This window comes from Vidua macroura, chromosome 10, assembly GCF_024509145.1.
Source record: "Vidua macroura isolate BioBank_ID:100142 chromosome 10, ASM2450914v1, whole genome shotgun sequence".
Lineage (NCBI taxonomy): Eukaryota > Metazoa > Chordata > Aves > Passeriformes > Viduidae > Vidua > Vidua macroura.
The window spans coordinates 12638322-12653664 of NC_071580.1; the positions used below are offsets into that span (position 1 = coordinate 12638322).

General features: G+C 44.2%; 1 protein-coding gene across 1 annotated transcript in view; it reads left to right on the plus strand.

Moving 5' to 3' along the window:
* The window catches only part of BDH1 (3-hydroxybutyrate dehydrogenase 1), a 58383-nt gene extending 43040 nt beyond the window's left edge, over nucleotides 1–15343 (plus strand). Inside the window, exon 8 of the mRNA XM_053986080.1 lies at nucleotides 15213–15343. The gene's annotated coding sequence lies outside the window, so the exon portion shown is untranslated. The remainder of the gene's footprint in view (nucleotides 1–15212) is intronic.

A 15343-nucleotide genomic window follows, 5' to 3' on the forward strand; every position in this document is an offset into this window, starting at 1 on the left:
TCTTTTGTATGAGGTACAAGTACCACAGCAGCTTAATAGCTTTTCTTCCACTTTTGGTCTTGAATTCCTCAGCTTAGCAGATTTCTCATTTCCTAGAGATGATCAATTTGCCTTTTGGAATTCAGAATTCGGGATCATATTTCTTAGAGGTTTGTTGTAAATTAGTATGTGCTCAATTGATAATAATTTATTGTAATCCACGGTCTTTTCACAAGCTGTGCCTGTATAGGCTGGAGCACACATCACCATGTGTATCTCTGAAGGGTTCCATGTATCCCATGGCACTGCAGTCTCCTGTCTGTGTCTCTCTGCACTCCCTTCACTCTGTAACCATCCTCATCTTTGTCTCTGCTTCTGAGGCAGATAAATCTTTGCTCTCCTGTTCACTGGCTTAAGTAAGTAAGTAACTGCTTAAGTCCTTGGCTCTCCTGCCTCCATCAGCCCTGCCCCTTCAGTCAGGGCTCAGCAGTTCATGGTCCACCAGCTGGGAGTGAAGCTTAAAGAGGAAAAGGGCTATTCATGCGGATCAGGTGATGGGGCACTCCTACAAAGCCTCGCCTGCAGAACAAAGCGTTTTTGGGGCTTGCCAAGTTGCCTCTAAGGATGCAAAAACCACCTCCTGTGCAATTCCTTCCCTAAACAGAGAATTCAAACCTCCCCAGACAGCCATGTGGTGCCTGTGATTATGTGGGCACAGTGCAACCTTCGTGGCTGCTGTGCCCTTGGAGGAGCTGGCAGAGAGGATCACGGCTGGTTTTAGCCTCCTCTCTATCAGCTTTAGCTAAAAATTAATAGCACACCAGCTTCCTCTATACCCTCAAACTTGGACAGCCAAAGCCTTCCCCTGTTGCAGTTTGCAGATATTCACATTCTGGTTAATAATATAATTGAGATGTTTCCAGTGATTTAAAAGACTTCTGACTAAGCTCTTGGCATAAAGAGGAAAAAGTGAAAGCCAGAGTCAGGGGGAATCAAGAATTCAACAGAAGCCTTTGAACTGGGTTTGATTTACATATGAATAACAATGATTTGCAAAGGGAATGGTGTCCAGTCATCCCCAACAGAGGCGCCAGGCAGGAGCTGGTTCCATGCTGGGAGTCTCCCCCAGTTTCTACTAGGATTATTTTCTCCACCATGCTTTTGTGACTGTGCACTTCTACCTACTGACCCAGGATCTCACACAGATATGAATTCCCTTGATCTCAAGGGCAGTGAACCACAAGAGTCCAGAGTGACTGTGGTATGTAGAGCAGGGATGGGTGCATAGTCCTGGAGGCCTGGGAGGTGTCACATGCTGATGCAGGAGCAGAATCAGCGAGCAAGGTGTTAAAGTGCCTGTGCTGGTGCTGGGACAGCCCAGCAGGGACATCTGCTCTGCTGCCAGGCAGTGCCTCTGGGCTGGTGCTGACCCTGTGACTTGCGTCAGCTCCTTGTATGACTTCTTGTCAGCTCTGCTCCTGCAGGTGCTGGAGATGAAGGATTCTGTGTGTTTTTGCTTAGAGAGGCACTCGAGCATAACGTGCAGCCTATAAACTGCTTAGAAGCCTCTAAGCTTTACTTACCGCTCCTTCTGGGGTAACCAGCGTCATGTGCCAATCTGACTAATGCTTTTTAAAATGCAGTAGATTAAAGGTGAATGCGTTGTTTTGGATTTAGCATTGGAATGACAGCATTTCTCATTGCTGTTCACATACAGCTCGTCAGGGAGGATGAACACTTCCTCTTCCTGAACTCTGCCAGTCATCCCTGAATGTGACAACAGCAGTTCAGTGATTTCATCTCTGCTCTTTTCACACACATCCATAAAACACACCTGCATGCTGTCACCCCAGCTTCACATGAGAATATAGTAGCAAGTCAAACCTTGAATTTTCATATCTAGATGTTCTGGTTTTTATATTTCTGTTTTGGTTTTTTGTTTTTTTTTTTTTTTCTGAATGTCAGCCTGCACAGGTTGATGATCCATCCCTACAGTGGTTCTGCAGCTGCACACCTTCACTCCTAACTGCAGTTATGTTAGCAATGACTGTAACTGAGGCTGAAACTGTACTGTAATTCCCACTGGAGCTGTGCAAGCCTTGTTTGTATCTGGGTGTCACTCCAGATCCCTCTGGTTGTATAGAAGGTAGCAACCAGTGCTTTCAGAATACATCAGGACCCTTCCTACTCACTTGGCTTCTTTCCTTTCTGGTTACTGTTCCCTGTGTTTTACTGCTTCAAAACTTATCTTTTCCAATTGCTCCAAAATATTTTCAGTACTAATAGCTTTCAACTGAACAAGACTTTGATTTGGGATTTCTTGCATTGGTTGCAGGGAAAAGAGGGGAGGGGAGGTATTTTTATTTATGAACACTCTGCTGTCTGTGCCTGCAGTATTCTGCAGGACACCTCATTCCTGTCTTGCTTGAGCTGGTTTAGACCAACCTTACATTCACAGTAATTTATATTTAATCTGCTGTCCAGATCTAGTGCTTCTGAGCCACTTCAGTCCACGCGCCTCCTTCTCCTTCCTATTTTGGGCTCCTGGGTGCTTTGACGCTTCTTCTGTGTAGCTCAGCCTTCCAAGCTTCAGCTTATGTGAAATCCCCAAGACAGCCAGCTTATGTCACCATCATCCAGCAGGGACAGCCACAAAGAAATCTGCAGATCAGTAGAGCTGCTCTTGCTCACATTCCTCTGCAAAGGGACAATGTAAGTTTAGGGGGAAGGCAGGCATGCTGCAGAGCTGTGTATGTGATGTTATGACATTTGAATCATAGAAAATAATGTAAAACTCATTTGCTACAAACCCCACCTTTGAGTATATGAGTGTTATATAAAGCAATCATTTATTGGGGTGTTAGAATAAGGAACTGTCAGCCATCCTGTACAGATGTGGTGGTTCTTCTCTCAGAAATAGGAAATGTCTTTGTTCACAAGATGAGGTGAAAGAGAGCTTGTCGAACTTGCCTGAGCATATGTCCAGGGTATCAAAACCCACAGACAATGTATGTCTCCTGCCCTGCTTTGGTGCAGCCTGGATTTATCCCATTCCCCTTTTTTGTCCTTCTGGCAGAGCTATTGAGGGCTCTAAGTGAGGAGTTGCAGCTCCTTCTCTTGCTCTGACAGAATTTTAAAGAGTGTCACCTGAAAGGCTGCTTTGCATAAAGACTGGAAACATTTGTCCAGCTGCAAATGAACTGTCCCTGCCCTGGAGAAAACCTGGGGCACTGTGTCCATGTCTTGGTCATGCAGTCAAAGGAGCCTGGCAAGTGGCTCTGCTGCTGGCCTTGCTCAAGTCACCTTTTCACTCAGGTCACCTCCTTCCTGCTCCTTGCCCTGCCAAAATACAGGGACAGGACAGCTCCTGCAGTACAGAAGAGAGACAGCCCAGAGGTTCAGCTGCACCACAGGCTCCTCAGCAGGTGCCAGGAGCAGGGCACAGTACAGCAGCTCTTCTGCCTGCACTGCCCAGAGCAGCAGGGACCTGGCCTTTGTGAGAGCAAGGTGCCACTGCAGAACATCTGATGGAGTGTAACACCTCCCATCACTAATCAAGTAGCTGTTATCTGTCTCTCCAGTCCTCCTGGCCCTTAGCAGGTGTGCATCTTATTTGTTTCTTAAACAGCCCTATACCATGCTGTTCAATAATGTGAGAATTTTGTGCTTGAGGAGGTGGATGCAGCACTGCTCTCTTAAATGGCTGTTGGCCTGTGTTGCAAATTAACAAGATTGCACTGGGTTTGTAATCAACAGCAATTAACTTGCCACAGAGGTTGCAAGAGAAGTCTTTTGCCCACATCACAGGCTGCTCTGATCTTTTTCACAGCACCCAAAGCCCTAGTCCCAATGTCTTGCACAGACACACAGAGCTCTTTTCTGTGCAGCAGCAGGGCTTGGGGTGTCTGCAGGACTCGGTCCCCCAAGCCAAAGTCACCACTGGGGAGTGCAGAAGAAGACAGCCCAGAGCTACTGTGTCCCACAGAAACCTGCTCTGTGTCCTGCCATCCGTGCATGTGTGACCCTCGTGCCAGCCTGACCAGCTGCAAGGTGGGAGCTCTGCACTGCTCCCAGCAGCAGTGAGGTGCAGGCCAGCCTGAACTCCCCACAGATCCCACAGGGGGATCACAGTATGCTCACTGCCTTTCTACCCCAACCTGGCATGTATCTCACTTTTCCTTACGATGGAAAGAGCACCTGGAGCACCTGCACCTGAGCCTCCATCCAGGGACTTACTAAACTTCAGTTGAATTTTCTTTCTAAAAGATCTGACATCCCTTCTGACCCTCCATGTCTGCCCTTCCTGGGCTGTGCTGCTGTGGTGAAACCCCTCCAGTAGATCCACATTGCACTGGGGAGGTCTCTGACCCCTGGGATGAGGTAGTATGCCAGGTTGCTGCTTAGGGAATGTGCCAGCCCTGGAGCAGAGCTCAGTGCTCTGCCCTTCCAGTGGAGGCAGGGATCCAGCTGACCAGCCAGCTGCTTGTGCAGATAATTGCAGTATCAGTGAGACAGAATTAGATTACATTTATTTCATGATCACTTATGTTCAAGGTCTTACACAGACATCTTTACTATGTTAAATTAAAATTAATTAATTGCTTACTCTGGGAAAAGATTAACATCTAAAAGCTACATAAGACTTTCAGGGCTTGTCTATTTAGTAGTGCTTGACTTGCTTCTACAAGGCTTGATCTTGCCAAGTCAAGAATGAAACATAAAGTGCATTCACTACAAGTGAGCTGGATGTAGCACCTGAGTTTGTACTCACTTCACATACTGCTGGTAATTGCCTGCTTTGTTTTTGCTGCTGTGCCTGAAGTGTTCTGGATATAAACTGGCTCAGATGGTGGATGACAAGGACATCTGTGATGTGCCAGAGAAGGGTAGCCAGGAGGCAGTTCATTTTGGGACAGGGCAAGGGGTAATACATGGCATAGTATCTCTTTCCCACATCAGAAATGCTCCTGCCAATGATTATTTCCCTCCTCCCTCCCTGCCCACTGCTGGGAGACAGGTAATGTCCAAGCAGATCTAGCAGATTTCTCAAATGTGAGAAAATGTCTCCATTTTTACCTTAATTGTCCTGAAATTTCAAGGTTTTAAGGTGTCATAGTTGTCCAGGTAGCTGGAAGAGAGACCCTCTAATCCATGTTCTCTACATCCACTAACTAAAAGATGGAGCAGCGATGCTCTGAAAGACTCCTGCCAATGCAGTATCAGCAATATATCTCAAAGTAGAGAATGCTGCTCCTGCAGAGGCCAACAGGATAGTGCATAGGCATCCAAATCAGCTTCTGAACATGAGGCTCACTGCTCAGTGTCTGTACTTTTTTAACAGCTTTTGGAAGTAGATTTTCATGGTTGATCACAGTTTCTGTAGCCTGTTCTCCCTCTGCTGTCTTCCTGCCTGTTCCCATATCAGCATAGATATTCTGACAACCCAGAGACGGGTGTTTTATTTCTGTCATTCCAGTTTTTCCCGTGTATTATTAGATCAAGATGGTTGTCTCTGTCTGTTTTACTTTACTGAAGCTGCTATAATGTAAAAGCAGCACTCACCTCCTCTACGTGTGTTTATCAGGAAAATTCTCACCCCCAAAACAGAGTATAACTTTATGTTATCTGTGTTTCCTCCACTTTGGTGAGAAGAGGTTTTCCACTTGAAAAGCCACAGAGATGGACATGCCCTGGGTCAAATGCCACAGAGTGATTTTCTCTTTAAGCCCAGATCTCAAAAGTCAATATGCATCCCACTACACAGGCTTTCCCCAGGCTTTTCATGCTTTCAGGTTGAACAAGCTCCATTTTTTGTGGGAGTTTTCTTTGGAGGGGGACTCCAAGGACCTGTGCTGTGCAGAGAAGGTGTGACCCCAGCTCTGCAGCAGATCAGGTTTGCTGTGAACATAAGTAAGGATGTCCCATCTCCTGGCACTCAATACCATTAGATCCAGAGCAGGATGCAGGCCCCTTGTCCCCAGGTACCTTTGGCTGACAAAATAAACATGAATTCATTCTGGTTTTCTCACCTCTCTCCTGCTCATGTCAGAGGTGAGACTGAAGCTGTATGAGCAAATGCACCATGTCCACCAGATTCTGTGTTGCATTGATACTGACTATTAACTAAAAATAGTCTCCTTTTGAGTGTCATAACAGTAGCTGCTATTTAACCCCTCCTTTTCACTTCTTGGGCTCCAGAATGGGGGAAGAATTTGCTGCAGGAAGAATATTGGGAAAAATAGCCACTCTTTTTCTTCAATTTTCTTTTGCCTTGCTGGAAATGAATGACAGGCTGTAGCTGTCAATATGACACTCACACCCACTCTTAAACACACTCAGACACATCCACTCTTACACACTCTTACACACACACTTTTGGTTGTCAAGGATCTGCCCTGGCTCATACTCCTTGTGTTAAGCCACAAAATCCACAAAGTCTCTGTTTTACCTCCTTGTTCCTTTCCCCTGAAGGAAAACAACCTTGTAAATTCTTGTGGCTCTTGGGAGAGGTGGGAGGTGGGTACTGACTTCCCTGGTGGTGTAGCTGCTTTTCATACTTCCCTCATCCTCAGCAGAGAGTGGGTCTGTACTGCAGAGTGCCAGGGAGTGACAACTGCAGCATGTCCCTTCTTGGGCTGGAGGAGTTCACCTGGACACTTCCTTGCAGCCTTTCACAGCACATTTAGACACAGCTAAGCAGGTACAGCTCCTTTGGCTCTGTGGGGTAGGTATCTTGCTCTGGTCCCAAGCTCGGCTGTGCATTTTTAAACATTATTAGACTTCAGATGAAATTGCTTCCAGCTGCTTTCACAAAGCCTAAATATTGCCAGAATCCCATATAATGTTCCTTTTCTGCCAGATTGTGGCCTCCTATAGAGAGGTCTTCAAAGACCAGTTTCAATAAAATCAAATTATTTTGGAATATAATTACCTCTCACCCCCTTAAATTTCATTGTGTTCTAAAGAGTTTCCTGTAAATAGATCCCACTCTTTAAAGGAGCCATGCCATTTTGCAATGCTGGTGGGAGCCAGCCCTCACCAGGCTCCCCTGCATTAGCAATTCTTGGACAGACAGTGCCTAAGAGCTTGTTATGTGATAAAACATCACATTTCTTCTCCCCAGCACTGCTTGTGCTGCTATTCAGCTCCTGCAGGAAACCATATGGCTTCCAGAGTCCTACCCACATACCTGGACGTGCCTACGCAGTCCATGAGTCACAGGCACTGTTTGGATGCCCCTTGAGTCATCTGAAAATCTGTGAAATTTCCATGTCTCTTTTCCATGCAATCTCTTAAGAACTTTAGACAGTTATGTATAAGGATTTACATATGTATCTTTTTTTTCTATTCTGTTTTTAGTTTCATGGGTGGTAATACACTGGCACTTCTTATTTTGAAGGAAATTGAATCTTGATGAGAGCAGAGCACTGGCTTCAACTGTCTGGGGGTGGGATTAAACTGAAAAAGTTGAAAGAAGGGCTTTAGGAGCAGGAAGTGCAATGCACTTGGGCTTCCACCCTTTCTTTCTGCTCTGACAGGGCCATACCTGATCACTGCTGACCCTTGGTGTGTTTCTGTGTCCATAGGCAGCTGCAGTGCTGCCTTCAGTGGGATGTGAGTACTTTGGGGCCCCTGATGAGACTTTGCAGCACTGAGGAATGGCACAGATGCAGCACACTTGGGCCACTCAGGGTGTTCTGGGGACTGACCCAGGGCAGCAGGGCTTGGGGTAGATGTCTGCCTTCATGCTTCTTCAGCTCCTCAGCTTCACGGACTCCAGCCTCAGACAAGTCTATCTGCCCTTTATCAATCTCATGACAAGATAATTTTGCTGCCTCAGGACAGCACAGGTGATGTGTAAACTTTGCCAGTTGCTTTTGCTGACAAAAGTAGAGAAAAGAGATTTTTTTCTCTTTCCTCTGTAATGGGCCAGCACTGAAGATGCATTATAGCACAAATTAAAAACAGCAGCCCCAAGGTTTGCTGCTGCAGCATGGAATGAGGTAACCAGCCTGCCTGAAACAGCTACTTTTGCAGCTGTAGCCCAAATGCAGGCAGTGTTGAGTGTTTAACAGAATAATCTCACAAGCAGTTGAAGGGGAAGGAATGTGTAGATCGACTGTTCTGCCATGGAGTGTGTGAGCTGACTGTTTGCACTAAAAACATCTATGTCTCCTCATAGGTATTCTGCAACCAAATGGTGAATCTGTGTCCCTATAGAGCCAGAAAAATTGTCAGAGGTACATGAGTGTTTTGTACAGCTGGAAGCAGCAGTGTGAGTCTGTAGAGAACTTCTTGTTGTAATTTAGCTTAGTAAAATTCCCGCTAATGTTAATTAGAGCAAACAATCAGGCTGCTTCACCCTCTGTGAGAGAGTATGCTGCTTTATTCACCCACCCCAAAATGCTGCTCAGTACAGGCAGGGAAGTTCCTGTTTCTGTACTGTTGAGAAGCATGTGTGACCTGGAAAGCTGCAAACAAAAGCACTGCTAATTTATATCCCTCCTACCCTTCATTCTGACTGGTACAGTTTAAAAAACCTCACTTTTAGAGTAACAAATTTATTATGATAAATTTCAATCCATGATATTTTCAAAAGGTGATAGTAAACCTAGATAACTTCTGTATAGTGTTTAGTCAAACAATATTGGTAAAATACGAGTTTTAACAGTATTTCAGTGAGCTACAAGGCATGTATACTGGTATATAGTGCATGCAGCATATACATGTTTATGTATGCAAAATGCAGGAGGCATGTTCCACAGAAATAGATCAGGAATGTGAAGAGCAGAGCTAAAGGAACATGAGAGGACAGGAGAGCTTCAAGAGAAGGCTTCACTGAAAGCTACTTCAGTGCAGAGGGTTCTGGGGTGGTGAACCCCTGACACAGCACTGCTGTGAGCTGCTCTGCCTTCAGATGGAAACTCACCACTGAATAGGCAGCTGCTTGAAATACTGGCAGCAGTGTGCTAGCTGATAGGAGGAGGAATAAGAAGTTGAATAAGTAGAGACCAAATTTCCTATCTGAATGTATGCTTTTGCACACGCAATAGAAATGAGCTGAGTGGCTGTTTTTAGGGAGGTTTGTTCTGCAAAGGCTGCTGGAGGGATCAGTATGACAGATCCAAGCCCACGTAACGTACTCCTTAGTGAGAAGAAGAAAGTTTAGAGGCTGTTTCTGGCAGAGTCAGTTACTGCTTACAGCAAAAGGAATGCTCTGTGGATGCCTGTGTCTCAGGAAGCCTCTGGCAGCTCCCGAGGGCCCCTGCTGCCCTGTCAGCCCCGGGGACAGCTCGTGTCAGCCAGCACATCACACTACCTGCAGCCCTGCCCAGCTGTTCCCGTGCCTCAGGGGCGCTTCTGAAGCTGCCTCTTGTTCAGCCCAGAGAGCTTAACTGAGCTTGGCTATTTAGGGGAGCTTGGTCTCCAGCTGAGCCTCTCAGTAACTCCTAGGGAATGATGGTGTCTCCTTACAGTTTTCCAGGATGAGGCCACCAGGAGCAGCGAGCTTGAGATAGAAATGATAAGGCTGGGCACTCTGGATCCCTGCTGGCTTGTGCTACTCCATCTACAGACTAGCAGGGACTCATTTGCACTTCCCAAATGCCACCTCATCTTTTCTTCTAGCTGAGTGGTGTTCCTCAAATGGTCTGTGGATCTCTGTAGGATGGACTGCTTTTGTAAATTTTTTTGTATGATAAAAGTGCACTAAGAAACCAAACCTATTGTTTAATGAACTTAAGAGATGACTCCCCAGGTCGGCACAGATATTGAAAAGATTTTAGGGGTCTGTAAAATGAAAACCAGTGTCCTGCTTTCAATATATATCAGTGCTAAAAGTGTCATGGACCGAGGCTGATGATTTTGCTCTGACTGTGGTGCCTGTGGAGTGATTTTTCTGGTTTTAGCAGAGATGCTTTTGTGAGGCATTGGACTCTGGCTGCCTGGGCCTCAAGTCTGCTTTCTTCTGCAGCCACCAGCAATGAAATGGAGTAGGTCCATGTGTGAGGTGGTAAAATCTGCAGGGGAGTGTTATGTTTTCCACATTCTCAAAAGTACTTTCCACCCATCCAAAGAGATTACAGAAATGACCTGCTGCAAAATTTTAAAAAGCAGCAAGTGTTTGTATTGTGTGGAAAAGTTAAACTTACTGGGGGGCTAGACCAAATGGTTTACTTACTGTACTGCTTGGGTAGTGACATTTGTGAAGCACGGTGTGTCAGTGAGGGCTGAGGGCTGGATGTCCTCCTGTCCCCTTCCTGGTGTGGCTGCAGCCAGCAGGGTGCTGGGAAGTCGGGGCAGTGAGGAGCAGGGGAGCAGCAGGACTGAACTCTTCCTGAGTAACTGCAGAAACTCCAAGGAGTTCACCTAAGGAATAAGTGAGAGCTGAGGTTGCTTTATGCTCATGCAACATTGCTTTGATGCTTTCAGTTCTGTGGGCCTATACATAAAACAAACACAATGGGTATCTAGCAGCTAATTCTAGCCACAGATACAAAAATTAGCACACCTCAGTTGCTAATTCCTTGAAGGTATGGGCTGCTTCTGATTTAAATATGAGCATGTGGCTTGCTCTGCAGAGACTAGCCACAAAATTTTCATTTTTAGTTACATTTAGCCGAAGCAGACAAAAATAAAATCTGCATCAGAAGTTCACTGGAACTACACTGAAGTTGCACCCTGCATAAATAGCCGACAATAATTAACACAGCCAGCGCGTTTCATCGTATTGTTAAAGAGAGTAGAAACAGAGATAATCCCTTCTGAATTGTAATGTAATGCCATACATAATGATAAAGTTTTCTTTCTTTGGACTGCTAGTTTTGTTTTCCATGATAGAATGCCTTCAGAGATTTTAAATGAACTCTTTGCAATAAAACTGGATGCATCCTCCAGCCTATAATAATCATAACCAAATGAGATTTTAATTAATAATTGACTAAATCCTTAGTGAGTTTTTGAAATAGAAGGCATGCTCTACATCTGCATGATGCCAGGAGATCTGTGAGAATACTGAGCTGTTTCTGATTAGGAAGCTGAGAAATCCCCCTTGAATCCAGACCAATGATGGTGGACTGAGTTCTTTTCTTAAGCCTACTCTTAGTGCACAGGCCTGGAATTTCTCAGCTGTCCTAAAGAAGAAATGTAAATTCAGTGCAGCTTTGGTGAGCAGAATACTATTCTTTGTCAGTAGCTGATTTCTGTTCCATCCTTGGTAAGATTAAATATAAAGCAGTAAAAAAAAACAAACCCAAAGCTATCAGAGGCTTTGTCCTGTCCCCTCCCATTCACCTTGGAGGAGCTTATCTAGTATTTTACTATGTTAGAGATGTTCTCAGCAATCAGAATAGTCCTCTGGACCCCTGACTTTCAACAAGTTGTCTTGAAGCTGCACACTGTCCAAACCATCTACCAAGAAACCCCAGAAACGTCAAGAATAAAGGCTCAGGAGAAACTCTTTATGAAAAAGAATGTGCTGGAATGAAGCAAACCCAAAATTTAAAACTTTATACTCTCTTTTCCTTCAATATAGAGCAATTTCAATGTAGATGCAGCCCAAATCTGGCTGTGAAGTTTACTTTTCTATTTAAATAAATGATCCAGTCTGTGAGTATCTGAGGTGAAAGGCACCAAGCCTCCAGGAGATGGAAATGAAAGGACACCAAGTGCTCAGAGAGGAACATTTTACTGTGTTCACTCTATAGTGATGTGTGACTGCATCAAATCCCACCTTGAAATCAGCTCAGTGACCTGTCTTCACTTTTCTAGTTGGAAGCAGCTCCAAACCTCACTGCTCTTGTCCCAGTAAGCTTTCTGGAGACCATTGTTCTTTTTTGCTCAATAACCTTTCTGACCTGAAGGTACCCTGTGAGGTTGTCCACTCTGGAATTCCCAGATTTCCTGCTCTGCCACCTTCTAGTGCAAATTCACCTTAGCTGAACACAGATGGCCACGGTTATGTGAAACTCCAGGTGAGATCTCACTAATGTTTTGTGCAGGACCATTAGTACAGCCCTATCTGCTGTAAATCTCACTCCTGAGGCCCCTGTCAATTATATTCCCCTTTCATGGCCTTAGTAAGGGCTCACAGTCGCCCTTTGTTGACTGTTTTTGTTGACTGTTTTTGTTTCTTGGCTCTCTCTTCTGCCTGGTATGACTTTGATCTCTACACTATTCCAACTTCACAGTGGTTTTTTTTGCTGTAGCTTTTCATGTCATCCCATGCTTCTTCTATAAGCTTGTCTCTGTGAAGTATAAAATATTTACTGGTGAAAGAAAAAGGAAAATATTTTACCTCTAAGTCTAAGTCCACATAATCTCTGCATCCATTTAAAGAAATTTCACTGATTTCAGCATTAAGCAAATACACAAATACAAACCATTCCAGGACAGAGGCCTGCACACCATGAAGTTAATGTTTTATTTGGCCACATTTCCAAATTATCAGGAAAATGGGACAAGAATTGCAAGCATACACCTGTCTTCCAGCTTTTCTTGTCCTTATGAGTCAGTCCTGGTATCGGACAAACTCGTTACTCAACGCTCTCTGCTGTTGCAGTAGTGCAGTTCTGAGGAGTGTGCTACAGCCTCTGGTGATAGAACTTTTTACCTTGCAAAAAATCACAGTTGTGCTAAGTGGAAAATTTTTTCTCCCAGTAATGAAAATCTAGAAGTAAGGAAGGTTGATGGATTTCTTCCATATATGCTGTATTTTGAAGACAAAAAGCAAACAAAAGGAATAGAAGCACTGGAATATCAATAGTAAATAGCCTTACAGCACTTCTTGTCTCTGAGTGTGCATGTTTGATTATTGCAGCCGGCTTCCCTGTAACTTTCTGGAGCATCTAGCTGAACCCTTAGACCCGTCTGGAGAAGCTGGCTGTCCATCAGCTTTGCCAGCAGCAGCAGAACACTTAGTGTATTCAGAAGTAGTTCTGATTCTGGGAATCTAGTATAAGCTCTTTGGGAACTTACAACCAGCAAATGTTAAAATTTTCATTGACCTCAGCTTGCAACAGTGTTTGATCAAAAAATTGGGGCAAGATAAGTGATATAGAAGCAACAAAGCTTAAATGAGTTATCTATTGCAGAGGATTTACTGAAAGGACAAACAAGAATCTGCTTGTGAGTCAGTAACAGGACTTTGAACTCTGATAACTTCTTTTAGAGTCAGTAAGAGTAAGCACAGAAGCAGGTTTACAAAGATTTTCTTCACCTAAACACATATCAAAATCTATCAGAAAAGCTGTGTGGACACTGGAGGGTCTCAGCACCACTGAATGCTGACTCCTGGAGTGAAGGGCAGGATCCATTAACTGTGGGCAATTCCTGCAGCCCCTAGGTCCTCTTTATCAGTAGATCTCAGCAAGCTGGACACTTTCCCAGGTTTCTTCACTGTTTCAGCTCTGCAATTGTTCAGTGGGACACTGGAGGACTCACCCCTCAGCTTCAGTCACTGGCAGCCTCTCCCTTTAATTATTCATAAAATTCTAAACAAGACTAAATATTTTTCCTTGAATTTTCCAGCTGCATTCCATTTTAGCAACACTCTTTTCCTTCACATATCTGTGGTACATACTTGCTTTTATCCTCCCAAAGCTTCTACACAAACAAGGACAAAAAAACCATTAAAGGGAAGGTGTGCCTGATAATTCAATTACCTGCTCACCACCAGTGAGCCAGGAGGGCCAATTTATGCTGACTCGAGTAAATCCTCCTCTCAAGTGATCTCTTCAGAAAACTTCCACAATCTCAAGGAGCAGGGAGTACGGCAGGGCAGGGGATGGGAAGCTTGGGCCCTGTGCAGCCACAGCCCAGCTTGTAGCCAGTAACAGGCAGAATGCTACAGATGGAGCCACGATCTGTGAAGGGCAAGCCAGCAGTCTGCTGGTTGTGCTCCTGCTAGTCATCCTCAGATACGTATTTCTCCAGTTATTGGGTGAGCTCAAATGTAGGTGTTAGCACAGGAAGAAGGAATTTTAAACAAATTTAGCTGTCTGTCATTCCAGGAGAGAGAGGGGTTACTATAAGAGCTCCACACACTCAGTGTATTTCTGCAATGTTCAGAAATACTCAGTGTTTGCTGTGAAGTAGAACGTCTTAATATATTGCAACAAAACAGTTTATTTGGAGAGTGACTTTTAGCTTTGAAACAAGGTACTTTCTGACAAGTATGATTTTGACTCCTATAAAAATCACTGCCAAACTCCCTTTCTATTTTTCCCACTCACCTAATCTAAGTGGTACACATGTCTCTAATCCCAAAATACAAAGACTTTTTGTCTTTTCAGGTGCACAAATGATGGACAATGTGGTGGTAGCAAAGCACGTATCTTTCACCCTTGTGCAAGAGGCATAAGGCTGGGCACAGTCCCATGCTTCCTGCTACAAACACTACATTGTTTGGGGTGGCAAAACAAAAGTGTCTTGATGTGATATGCTGTGATGTCATTTTGCTGGGCTGCTGGATCGCGTGGTTCAGGCACACCGGTTTGTACTCCAGGGTGGTGAAAATCAGCAGAGCTGATGGTTAGTGGCTCTGTTTCAAGGCATGCTGTGGACTGTGCCACAGAAATAAAGAAAAAATACTTCCATGTTATTTAGGCTATTTCCATAGAGTGAGAGTGGCTTCTGCCCTTTCTGGGAGAAGGTGCTACTTTACATAGCCTGTGTCTGAATCCCACAGTGAGGTTTAATAGCCCTTTCTTGTGCTTTATCTGGAGCACCTTGCTATTTTGGGGGCATCTGTTACATTTTCATAGGATGTGAGGAGTTAATTTATTTTTAGTAGCTGTTGTTTTAATTGGGTAATGTGATCATACAAAAATCCACTAATTTACTTTCTAAACACTCTCCTTAGCATTTGGTCAGGCAAACCCCACAGCAACTGCTGCCTTCCTCCCAGGAAAACACTTCTCAAGGGCCTCTAACACGCTCTTTGAAGGTTTATTTCTTGCATCAGGTTTTCACACAGACAAAGTCACTTCATACAACACACCAACCTCTCTGCTTAATTTGGCTGGGAAAGTTAAAATAGGCAGGTTATATAATGATGTTTATCTTTACATCAGGAAGTCAACTAAGAAGCTGTTAAGCTGATATTATATAACATAGCCCTGATTATAGAAAGTGTGGAGGAAGATGGTCTAGGTTTATGCATGTTATATTGGCAGTAATTGTTAACAATTATAATTAATATTGTTTTGTATGCTTTTGTTTTTGATGTTTTGCAGCCTTCCAGAAGATGTTGGAGCATTAGCAGCCAGCACTGAATTTTAATTGTTTATAAAAATTGTAATTGCACTCTTCTATACATTAGGTACATATATTTAATAAAACATTCTAAATAAGGAAATAGAAGTCT